The sequence below is a fragment of the Euprymna scolopes genome, chromosome 7 (assembly GCF_053919585.1).
Source record: "Euprymna scolopes isolate OS-2025 chromosome 7, ASM5391958v1, whole genome shotgun sequence".
NCBI lineage: Eukaryota > Metazoa > Mollusca > Cephalopoda > Sepiida > Sepiolidae > Euprymna > Euprymna scolopes.
In genome coordinates this window covers 234351-247725 of record NC_136488.1, presented here as the reverse complement: position 1 = coordinate 247725, position 13375 = coordinate 234351, and the positions used below count along the sequence as shown (strand labels likewise).

At 43.0% G+C, this 13375-nt stretch overlaps 1 protein-coding gene across 1 annotated transcript in view; it reads left to right on the top strand.

Moving 5' to 3' along the window:
• LOC145279581 (uncharacterized) overlaps positions 1–13375 on the top strand; it is a 202203-nt gene that overhangs the window by 46912 nt on the left and 141916 nt on the right. The window lies entirely within an intron of this gene.

Here is a 13375-nt window from a genome sequence, read left to right as displayed (position 1 = left end):
CCTTCGCACCGTGGCTGTCATTGTTTGTTGGTTCGCTGTGTGTTGCCGTGGTTCTTCAGTGAAACGCTTCGTCGCCCACGACGAGACTCCCCGTCTCCTACACGTCGGAAACTACACAAGATACTCTTACACACGTCTTCCAGTTAGACTGAATATTGAATGTCCGGGCTTCAGTGGAGCCTTATCGGCAGATAAATTCGAATTTCGGTAATTTCTAAGAAGGTTTGAGTTCTGTTCCTCAAGTTTAAGGAAAGCAGATAAATTACTTTTCCTAAAGACTAAATTATTAGGCTAGGCTTTCGAACTAATTTTTGGGTTTGATTCTACTGATGTAAACTACGACGAGGCCTTAGCTTGTTTAAAGGATACATTTTTAACTAGGGATTTAAGGACTTCTTTAATCAAAAATCAAGTTTGTGAAGATATTATTTCACGTGGTGAACGAATTCATTCCTTAAAGGAATTAGAAACATATCTTGAATGTGTCAAGTCAGACTTGTCTAAATTGGACAAGAACTTCGGAACGGATTTTTTTCTCAAAGTATGCGATGTTTGAAGATATTTTTGCTCACATTTTGTTTATCAAATTCTCCAATGTAGTCCACAACGAAATCATGAATCGGACTAATGAACGTTTTCAGAATCTTTCGGCTATTTTGTCTCATAGTTTTGACGTTTTAGACTTTTTAATGGCGGCCCCTATCGAAAGTTCTAGGCGGGAACATTGTTGCATGAGGGACTGAACAAGAGTTTTCACCGACTGGAGTTACGGCCCCTTACCGGTGTACTCATGTTTGGGAGATGTAAATAAAGACGCCATTTATATAGAAACTGATCGGTCGTTATGTCTTATTCAATCTATTCACATCCTCGATAATGACACATGGTGGCCGCGAGTGGGATAAAGATATGATGACTACAAACAGGCAGAAGAAAATGACCTGCCCCTAGAGGTTTTGTATGATTCTTTTAATATTCCCCAACCCTTAACAGAACTTACTCCAGATTTGAGAGTTCCAGCTTCTCCACCAACTCCACCCACTCACAAGATATTGAGGAGAAAAAGTACAAGGATGAAAAGAAAAGTTAACCGGCTGAGTCCCAAGCCAAAAAGCAAATGATGTTAAGCCAAATTCTCTTGGGAGAAATTGTCTTAGGGGGAGGTGTTATGGTGAGATGAGCAATTCACCGCCGGAACTTTTTATCGAAAGAACGTTATCACCGGTCACCGGTGGTGAGAGCCTTCCCTGGGCGGGAACACTTAAAAATGTAACATGCTGTCTCTGTAAATATTCTCAATAAACTTCTCTATTTCTTTATAAACTTCAGAACATCTTTATCCATTTATTTTTTTTGTGGAATACTTTTCTTGAATATCCTTTTATTATGGTCACCCACTGCAGGATATATCGCTAGTCAATATAAAGACTGGTGAATTATTCAATCATTTTCGGTCCCTCTGAAAGATTATAATAATCATATTTGAATATCCTACAATCCAGTGATTAAGGAAGGGTTAGGGGTAACCACTAAAATCCGCCCCATCTTCCATTGCTTGTTGAAAAAATGGGGAGGCACCTCTATCAACGATGCTATGCTGCTTATTCAGGGACCAATTTAATGGCCCAGCTTTTGGATTTGTTGTTGGGTTTCCGAAAAAATGATCATATTCTACTGGGTGATATTCACAAGGCTTTTATGCAGCTCTTCCTGAAGTCTGAGGAGGATAAAAATAGGTTTTGTTTATTTTCTGAAGGTAAACAGCGAGTTGTGTGCCTTCAAATATAACACAATAATCTTTGGGTTTAATGCAAGCCCCTTCATATTAAGCTTCTTTCTTAAATTCAATGCTGACTATTTTGTAGGTGATTTGGCTTCTCACGTTATATCCTGTGGTCAATCAACAGGCAAAAATCACTGCTCACACAAATTCTTCCAACTGACTTTGCCGCTTCTCAAACGTCAAATGATGTCTCCTTCCTCTCCCACCTACAAGTGACCTGTTTTTATGAGGCACGCACATGTGATCCCGCGAGACTTTGTTCACTACAAAACGATACGGCCGCCATGATGGACTCTTTCTTTCTTTCTCGACGTGTGCGACTCACAGGACAGACATGAGGACGTTTGTATGGTAAGCCATTTTCTCCACACTCCCCCCTGATCTCATGATCACAGAGATGGCAAAGGGGTGATGATCATCTTTGCCTGGTGCTTTGTCGAGGGGGGACGACACATGCCTCATCTTCACTTGTGCTTTCATCTACGGTCTGAGGGTCGAGTATCTCTGTCTCTTCTGGGAGGCTACTAATCTCAGAGTCACTATCTGATGGTGGTTCTACAATCCATAGAGATGCCTCACTAGATTCTGACTCTGATTTTCTCATGTTGTCTAGTGATGGTTGCGTTACTAACCGCATGTCTTTAACATAACGGGTTACGCCGTCGACCCGCACCGCTTGTGGGATGATTATTTCAGTGACTCACCCAACTCCATACCTTGTCGTGCACTTGCCTCGCGGATTTTTGATTCACACAACATCCCCTTTCCTCACTCTCTCTCAGGCTACTTCCAGTTCAGGTAGCGGGTTCGTCTCTATGCCCTTCACCCTGATGTGATACCTATGCAATGTATCAGCTGGCACCGCAGAGGGCAAAACATCATCTTTCAGAGTTACATTGTACAAATAAACTGCCTCAAACACTGTGCAGCCTGAACTAGCTGCGATTGTTTTGACGGTTAGATGACTCCGTTCAATGATCCCATTTCCACTAGGTACATGGGCGCATCGAAACCTCAGATGTATTCCCCAGCTGTCAGTAAACTTCCTAAACTGCTCACTGGTAAATGCAGCACCATTGTCAAGCAAGATCTCTGTTGGAGGTCCACATTCAAGGAAAATATTGTTTAGTTGATGGACAATAGTGACTGTATCTTGTTGACACAGCATATGCCATATGGCAAACCTTGACGGACCGGAATCAATGAGAGTCAGGAAATCCTCACCATTGTGGTGAGTAATGTCTATCGCTAGCTGGCTCCAGTGGCTTCTAACTTCCAACTTCCCCTTTTCCCAGTGAACGGGTGCCAGGTCAATGGACTGGCATTCCACGCAGTTTTTGACCACTTCCATGACATTTGCTCTTTGCACCCTGGTTCAACCAACTTAGCAAAATATAGGGTCCATTTGAGTCCTGGATGCCCGCTTTGTTGGTGGATTTCCTTAATCTGATTAGATTGACCAGGTATCATAGATGCGGCACAGGGAGGTTGCGTAGGTTCAACAGTTCTTTTTATGACATCAAGCCATCTTTTAGGTACCCTTGTTAAACAATCTGCCTTGTTTATGCTGGATCTGACCAGGGACACCTCCATTGATAGTGCATATTTGTTCACCAGGCTCATGATCGTGTTGAGCTGCTGACAGATGAGAATCTTGCTCATTGCTTTGGTTTGCACTGTAGCCCGTCCGGTAAGAGTGTCTGAAATCCACTTATGGATGCAAGCAGAATCTGTGAATAGTCGCAGAGTGGTTGTCTTCCAAAGGATTGCCAAGTTTATTCCCTTGATCACTGCAGCGAGTTCTGCCAGGTTTATGTGTTGGGAGTCCTTTTCTGCGTGCAACCAGCAAGTGTCTTCCACTACAGCTCCATCATAGACTAACGACACACTAATGGCAAGAGAGCTTGCGTCAACCCATACACTACGGTCCTGGCTGTTAGCACACCATCTGCCTCGTGCTGGGTCTTCTTTGTGCACTCTGATGAGGATCTCTCTGACCATTGTATTGAGAGGGGCATCATAAATTTTGTCATCCCATCCGGTGGTGACGTCAGAGGCTCTCCGTTTGATGAATGCCACTGCAATACGAAGCCAGCCACCCACAGGAAGGTGTCTAACCAACTTTCCGCACAATGAAAATACATTCTGTCGCATGAAAACACAGGGCATACCTGGGATTTCATTGCCTCGTTTCCAACACAGGACATTATCTTCTTTGCAGACTTGCAAACTGAGCACTTTCACCATCCTGTAGCCTTTCTGGTTCCTTGCTGAGAAGGCCAAAGTTGTGAAGATGCTCTTTTAAGCATGTTGCAGGCACAATTTCTTCATCCACATACACATCGTCAATATATGCAGATGTTGCCTGCTGAATGCGCTCATCCTTAGTCAATATAACGTCAACAATCCTTTGCATAATTGATGGTGCCACATTAAGTCCAAATCCCATGCGGGTTAAGCAATACCTTTCTCCTTTGATGAGCACCGTTTGATAGGGCCATAGTGACTGATGGACATGCACTTGAAGGTATGCTTTACGAAGATCCAGCACAGATACATTAGATCCTGCTTGCCACCATTCCCTCAACTTCACGGTACATACATCTGCACGGGCTGTAAAAGGATTTACATGCTCGTTTAGTTCCTGATAGTCGAGTACCGGCCTCACCTTCTGTTTATTATGCTGGATAACCACCATTAATGGGATCAGACACTTGGGAGGGAGGCAATTCCTTCTCTGGATAGGGAACTAGCCATCCATTTTTTATCCAAGTCTGTAGTTCCTTATCGTATTCTCCACAAACTCCTGGGGGAATTTTATATTCCGGAACCCTATTGTACAACTTCCCAGGTGGTTGCTCGTCCAACTATTTCCAAGAAACTGTCCAGGATCTCGTACGCTGGTCGAATTCCGCATGAAAGTCAGGCTGTTCCAGTTTCATGGATGCACCCAGAGCAAGGCAAGCATTAGAGAAATGTGCCTTACCCTCACCATCAATACGGACACCACCCAATTCTTTGATAACGTCCATTCCTAACAGCAGGTCATAACCAAGAAGACCCCCGCTCACAACCAGGGCTTGTACGGTTATTGTAGGGCCATCACCGACACGTGTACAAATGACACTAACTCCACAATAGGCTAGCGTGCCCCCGCCGACCGTCAGTACTGGAATCCTCTTCTTGTCCCATGCATCACAGCATGGCTTGCGCACCCTGTGTCTATGAGTGCAAAGTGTTCACGCCCATTCACGTGCACTCTCACTGCGGGTAGTGCTTTATTTGTCAATGATCTGGGGAGAATAATGGCGCTATAGTTAACTCCCCTTGTCCGTTTCCTGGACAACTCCTTGCTACGTGACCTAGCTTGCTGCACCGGTAGCAACATATGCGTCTTGGTGTTTCCTGAGCAGACGTGTCCTTTACACTGCTTCGGCTTTGGCAGTCCCTAGAAAAGTGGTTTGGCCCGCCACATTTATAACAGTTTATGCCATCTTCTAATGGAGTAGATGCTTCTGCGGCTGCTAACACTGGCTTCGCATCTTTTTCTTTTAAAATATTGCGGGCTCTAGCCAACAATTCCTGAAGCCCAATCTCGCTAAGCCTTGACGATGCTCTCAGCAGCTGGCTGGTGTCGTCCGGGAGTCCTGTGAGAAAGGCACAACTTAATATGCGTTCAGTCACTCCACCAAACAGTGCAGCTAATCTCTTTAAATCCGCCAAGTAGACGTCCACTGTCTCATCCAACCCAAGCAGCCGTTCGGTGAACTGCCTCCAGACAATAAAAGGGTCTGTAGCAAAGGCTGCGTGTAGTGCCTCCTTAACCTCCTCCAGAGTTGGTTTATCCCTGAGCTGTTGGTAAACGGAGTATGCCCCCTTGGTCAGCCTCAATGGGATGCCAAGCATGGGATCCTTTATTTTGCAAAGCTGGCAGACCAGCTCAGCCTTTTCCCACCACTCAACTACTGAGGGTCCGGCGGAGGAGCCGTCGAATTCCGGTATCAATCTTAGATTAAACTTGTCCATTACAAAAAAAATGGGCCGAAATAGCTTGCAGTCAATCAACAGGCAAAAATCACTGCTCACACAAATTCTTCCAACTGACTTTGCCGCTTCTCAAATGTCAAATAATTTCTCCTTCCTCTCCTACCCACAAGTGACCTGTTTTTATGAGGCATGCACACATGATCGCGCGAGACTTCGTTCACTACAAAACATCATGGCCACCATGATGGATTCTTTCTTTCTTTCTCAATATGTGCGACTCACAGGACAGACAGACACGAGGACGTTTGTACGGTAAGCCATTTTCCCCACATATCCAATCACTTTTACATAGACAATCTGGTCTATACCAATTTCGATCCAAATGTACTTCTTAATATTTATAGCACTGTGCGATCCAGGCTGGAAGAAGCAGGTTTCAAACTTCAGACCTGCAATTCTAATAGTTCACAGTTGCAAAGTAAGATGGTGTAAAACAATTCAATCCCTACCTCCTTTTTCAACCCAGGAAAAGATGCTAAGTTACTTATATTCTCCACTTAAATATTTCTTTTAAACTTAATCCTGTCGCAGTGGACCATCGGATCAATATCAAGCAAGGGATTCTTTCACAAGTTTCAAGCATATACGCTCCTTTATCGTTATTGCTCCCTATAAAAAAATTTATTAAAATTATCAACGGCAACGATAATAAGGTTTGGTCTGCCTTGGTACATTTATTAAAACATCTCATTCTCCTGGAAATTAGGGATGAACAGGAATCTGCTTCAGCAGAAATTATGGAGGAGAATGGTTATGTGCTAATTGTAAGGATAAAGTATTACTTCAATCAGTCAGTTGGTTATCAGTTGACTCAATGATAAGTAACCTTCTCTTATTTGTAATTAATATCACTTGTATTATCGTTGTTAATAATTATAGCAGCAGACAAGAGCATGCACATATTAAATTAATAATATTATTTACCCTTAAACACATTAAATTGCTAATAGATATTGTTTACCTTGATGCAATTCTCTATCTGTATAAAAGCCAAGTACGTCCAAGGATGGAGTACTGCTGCCACATCTGGGCAGGAGTTGCTAAAAACAGCCTATCCTGCCTTGACAGAGTACAAAATAGGCTTCGTGGCCTGGTGGGTGATGCCATTTTCTCTTCCCTGCAACCTCTCTCCCACAGGAGAGACGTTGCGAGCCTGTCTTTGTTTTATCGTTACTACCATGGCAGGTGCTCGTCTGCTCCAATCTCTGGTCCCCCCTCACCAATCTTTCATGATAAACACCTGCCTAGCTGAATCCACTGTGAAAAATTTTCCCTACTTCTTATCTGTGCCAAAATCAAAACGTAGATTCCATGAACAAAGCTTCTTTCTTAGAAGTGCACGCCTGTGGAACTCTGTTCCATTTGCCTGTTTCCCACCTGACTACAACCTGGATGTCTTCAAGTCCAATGTGAACAAATTCCTGATGAACAGCCTCCTTAAGTAAGACATTTTATCAGATCTCCAACACTAACGTACTGTACACACAATAACCCTTATCCCTGAGTGGCTTCCGGGCCTTGATAAGTGGTGACTACCTTGTAAAAAAAAAAAAAAAGAAAAAAACTTCCAGCAACAAGCAAGTTCGGTCAGAATATTCCTTACCTGTCTCCATTTGACATTTCATGGTTATAATAATTTAAAAAAAAAGTAATGATTAACCATTATTTTTTCCTTTCATCCTCGGCAATGTGTAAGAAATTATTCAGTCATCGTACATTTATCGAATCTAACACGACATGTCACGTCCCTTTGGCGCCAATTTCTATTTCCCTTCTTTTCAGGATCCTGTTTGCTATTTGCCAAAACTGGTGGGAACCAAGCCACTGCTCAGCTACTTTGGATTTGACGGACTGAGCTCTCTTGCATTTTTGATTACTCTTTTACAGTATGACCTTCACCTTCACTGAGGTGCACGACTTATATGACCTTCACCGAGGTGCGCGACTTGACACAAAAAAAAACAGCTTCTTAATCAACTGCTAACGCACGCGTCACTGTAACGTCCAATGACAACAACAACAACCTTCTCACTCGACTTGCCTTTTATACCACTCTCTCAATCCCTCCTCTTGCGTATGCGCCCGGAGATTCCTGGCAACCTCGAGACTTCCGCTTATAAAAACCCAAGTCTTGTTGTCGCGCATGCCTATACAAGGCACAAACACGTGGGCGTTTGTTTTGTTGGTAAGTACTACATACAGTGGTTGCTGGCAGTCCTGAAGGCAGCTTTAGTCTCAGTACATCTATTACGTTGGTAGCTATGGAAAAAGTGATTTCTGGCAGTGGCCCATTCTGGGGAGAACCATGGCTGGCTGTTAGGTTTTTGTTTGAATTTTTGAGATAGTATGAATCGGTTTATGCCTACAATTAACCATTCGGTAAGGTCTGATACTATAGAGGATACATCCTTTTTAAACATGGAATGCAGAGGTAGATCAGATATGAATGTACGGAAGCTATCCCAATCAGCCATAGCGTATCGATATACAGTACGGTGGAGAGGTACATCTGAAGACTTATTGAATTTCATTTTTATCTTAACTGATACAACTGTGTGATCAGAGGATCCTAGGGGAGATAGAACCGAACATGAACATAGCTCAGGGGAAGTTGTGAGAAAAAGGTCTAGAAGGCTTGCATACTGACCAGTAGTATCAGGCACACGGGTGGGTTCATGAACAATCTGAGTGAGGTCATAGGCAATGGCAAAATCATGACAGAACCTCCCCTCATCATGTGTCTTATTTGAGTGGGTCAGCCATTCCAAATTATGGACATTGAAGTCACCGCAAATGTGAATGGTACCCGAAGGATGAGCAGACAGGATAAGGTCAATTTTTTCAGATATACTCTCAAGGACAGTAACCCTGCTGTTGTGGGGGTGATAGAGAGCAAATATGAATGCGGTGGCTTAAGAAAGTGCAACCTGGAAGCACATATAAGGTAAATTAGGGTCTTCTCTGGAGATATCTCTACCACAAGGGAAGCCATCTTTAATGTAGGCACATATTCCATGCCCATGGCGATCTTGGGGATCAGATTTAGATGTTAAGTTAGAGTATCCTTTTATTATGAACTCATCTAGGGAAGTGGTCAACTCTATGCCAGTTTCGCTTAGAAAGAGTAAGTCCGGTTTCGTCTCCTGTAATTGGGTTTCAACCTCTAGAAGGTTGGAACATAGACCCCTAAACTAAATTCATCCTTCCCTGCAACAGACTAAGACAGCATGCAGATCGCAAAAGGACTGAAATCTACCAGCTCCATTCGTTGGACGCAAGATGGACGCATTATTTTACAATAATATCCTGTGTACCAATAAAGTTTGTCGGTAATGGTGTAGATTGACCATCCTTTATTTACAAAGCCACTTGACAGAAGTGACGTCAGACATATTTTTATCTACGAATGGCCAAAACCGTATAGAATGAACCTTTTTTTTATATATAAATTTTAGTAATTGACTGTATTTTTGAGATGAGGTGTTTTCATTGATTGAGATTGTCGGACTGACTTCCTCATCTTGGTTGTTATTGTCACAATATTTCGGCCTTTTTGCCCTCCGGCCTTCGTCAGGTGTTTTGTATCGAACTGGGGAACCGTTTGTTAGGAGTCTCGAACCCAACCCTTTATTATTATTACGGGGGTACCATGTTCGGACTCCAGCTAGGCTCTGGGACATAGTTGCTGATTCTCTGTTTTGAATGTTACTTTGAACGAAGGCAGTGAAAAAGTAACATTCAAAACAGAGAATCAGCAACTATGTCCCAAAGCCTAGCTGGAGTCCGAACACGGTACCCCCGTAATAATAATAAAGGGTTGGGTTCGGGACTCCTAACAAACGGTTCCCCAGTTCGATACAAAACACCTGACGAAGGCTGGAGGGCAAAACGGCCGAAACGTTGTGACAATAACAACCAAGATGAGGAAGTCAGTCCGACAATCTCAATCAATATAAATTTTATTCAAACAGTCTTTATTTTAACTTGATGGACTGTTTTTTTTTTGTTTTGTTTTGTATTTATTAACTGTTTTATTCTTTTTATCAAACAAAAATAGAACTTTTATAATGACATATATATTATGGACTGTTTTTCAAACATCGAAATTTTAAAATTAAAGTTAGTTTTATTTAAAAAAAAAAAAAAAAAGGCGAGGTGTTTTTGTTTTTCAATCAAATTATAAACTTTATTTGAACTTTTCAACAAACTTTTACGGACATAAAAAATAGATTTGTGAAGGGGGGGGGGTGCTCCCAATTAAATACGTGTTCGTAAACGACAAACTTGTCGCATGCAGTGAGACAGAATAACTAAAACTAACAAATAGAGTAAAGTTTAAAGAGATGTTTTATTTCACGCGTGCGCCTGTGAGAATAAAAATGTTATTGTGTACGTGTGTGCGTGTGAAGAGTGGAATTCAGTCTGCGTACGTATGCGTGTCTGACGGTAGAGCTAATGTCTCTTGAAGGAAAAGGCTGGAAAAGTGTTCATTTGCTAAAACTCATCCCGGGTTGATGTTTACCGGCGGGCGCGTTGTCACACTGTTTCGTTGCATGGCTGATTCCCAGACGGAGCGAGAGAAAAAGGGAGAATTATCCAGGCGTCCCCTTTTTATATCTCTCCCAAGGGCAGATAACCAGGTCGCTTTTCGCGACACCTACCAGCTGATTGGTGCAGTTATCGCTGGAAAGGAGCAGATAACTGCTACAAAGACTCCCCCCTCAGATTGAAAAATATTGAAAATATTATTCAATATGTATAGTTGAAGGGGAGAGTTTTTAATTTGAGTATTTTTAGTAATATATGTATGTTTTGAAATTTTGTGGAAATGTTACTTTCCGACCATATCTTGCCTTTTTTTGTTCTGGTGGAGCAGAGTCACATGGAGTATGTGATTCCTCTGTGGTGTCTGAGTCTGTATGAGAGTTGTGTGTCTGTTGGCTTGACTGTGGGTCTTCCACTAGAGCTGGTTCCAGTTTGTCAATGGAAACAGTGTCCGTTTTGCCGTTTTTTGTGATTGTGAAATGTTTTTCTGCCCGACTAACTACTTTGTAAGGTCCTTGGTAGCGTGGTGATAATGGTTTCCTGACAGCATCGTCGTGGACAAATATGTACTCACTGTCAAATAGTGTCTTGGGTATGTGTACTTGTCTCGATACCTGTCATGTAGGCGTGAAATGTATTTTTGACATCCTTGCCTTTAGGTCCTGTACAAATGTAGCTGTAGGATGTGCATCAACTTCGTTATGAAAATATTGTCCAGGCAAAGGTAATGTGGTGCCAAAGACTATTTCAGCCGGCGTGCAACCCAAATCCTGTTTTACGATGTTTCTCATCGACAATAGGACCAAAGGTAAATTATCAACCCAGTTGGTTGTGTTTGGTCTCATTGCGAGAGATGCTTTCAAGTGTCTGTGGAATCGCTCGACCAGGCCATTGGAACAGGGGTGATATGCTGATGTCCGTATATGTTTGGTGCCCAGGAGTAGGTTGAATTCTGCAAAAAGCTTAAACTGGAACTGTGTTCCTCTGTCAGTCGTGATAACTGCGGGTACACTGTATGTGGCTATCCAGTCCTTCAGGATCGTCTTTGCTATTGTGTCTGCTCAGATGTCCTTTAGTGGGATTTCTGTAGACCAGCGGGAAAATCGATCAATGATTGTCAGCAAGTAGGAATAATTTTGGCAAAGTGGTAGGGGTCCAACGATGTCTATATGCAGGTGAGAGAACCTGGCATCGGGATTAGTGAAAGTTCCAATTGGGGACTTGGTGTGTCGGTAGACCTTGCAACGCTGGCAGTTCATGCAGTTGCCAGCCCAAAGTCTGACATCTTTGTTCATTCCAGGCCATACAAATCTGTCACTGATCATTTTCAGTGTGGCTCTTTTGCTAGGGTGAGAGAGTGAGTGAAAATGATCGAATATGCATCGCTGCAGTGAAGGTGGGACGTACGGTCTGGGTGTGGGTATTGTTGTATCCCAGTAAACCACTTTATCGCTAAAAGGAGTTGGGACAGGAGTGAGTTTCAAAGAAGTGCTTTGAAGAGTTTGTTGCAATGTGGTGTCTGATGCTTGTTCCTGCGCCAGCAAATTGTGACTAAGAAAGTCTTGAGTGATGGAGTTTGTGTCTGGCCGAGAAAGTGCATCAGCCACAATGTTTTGGTCACCTTTAATATATTGGATTTCAGTGGAAAACTGTGATATATAGTCCAGGTGACGAGATTCCCTTGGCGAGTACTTGTCCAGACGTGAAGATAAAACATATGTCAATGGCTTATGGTCTGTGTAGATAATAAATTGTCTACCTTCCAGTACATATTTAAAGTGTTTGACTGCAAGGTAGATTGCTAGGAGTTCCCTAGAAAATGCGCCGTATCTGGATTGTGTTTGGCTGAGCTTGGTGGAGAAGAAAGATATGGGTACCTTGGCGTTATCCATCTCCTGGTGTAGTACCGCAAATACAGTTGATGAGCTAGCATCTGTTGTTAGGGTCCATGTAGCCTGAACATTGTCAGTAAGATAGTTGAGTTTGGTGCAGTTTGTCAATGCGGATTTGGCTGTGTTGAATACCTGAAGTGCTTCCGCAGTGAGTGTGAGTGCTTGTTTCTGCCTTTTTCCTTTGTTCTGCAGGATATTCGTCAAAGGAGACAGGATCGTAGAACAATCTGGGATGAAATGTCGGTAATAATTAACGATTCCTATGAATCGTCGCAGCTGACGGAGTGAGGTTGGAGGTTGGAATTGTTCTATAGCTACTACCTTCTCAGGTAGGGATGTAATTCCGCCTTCATCGATCTGGTGTCCCAAAAACTGGAGTTGCTTGGCGCCAAATATACACTTGTCTGCATTGATCTTAAGACCATTTTGTTGTAGTCTGTGCAGAACTTGGTGTAAGTGTTGCTCGTGTGATGCTTCATCTGGGCTTGCTATCAGGACATCATCTATGTAAGCGTATACACAGGGTAGTCCTTTTAGGACGTTGTCAATGAGGCGTTGAAAGGTTTGGGCAGCGTTTCTCAGTCCAAAAGGCATGCGTTTGAACTGGAAGAGTCCAAAAGGTGTTGTTACTGCTGTTTTCGGGATGTCTTCCTCTGCCACTGGGATCTGGTAGAAAGCTTTCGTCAGGTCGAGTTTGGAGAAGACTGTTGCACCCTGGAGTCCTAAAGTGAAGTCGTGTATGTGCGCTACAGGATAGCGGTCTGGAACAGTTTGCGCGTTGAGTCGCCGGTAATCGACACATACACGATGAGAGTTCTGGTCTGGTTTAGGAACAAGGTGGAGAGGTGAGGCATACGGACTTTCCGAAGGCTCGATGATTCCATCCTCGATCATCTGTTGGAATTCCTGCTTGGCATATTTATATTTCTCAGGTAACAGACGTCGAGGGTTTGAGTAAACTGGAGGTCTGGTTGTTTTAATGTGGTGTTGTGTGCTGTGTTTAATTTTGTCGTCAATGTTGAAAGGTTTGGTTATGTCCGGGTATTGATCCAAAACATTGACATATTCCTTGGTGTGGTGAGTTGCTGCGCAGATTCCTGTTGGGCCG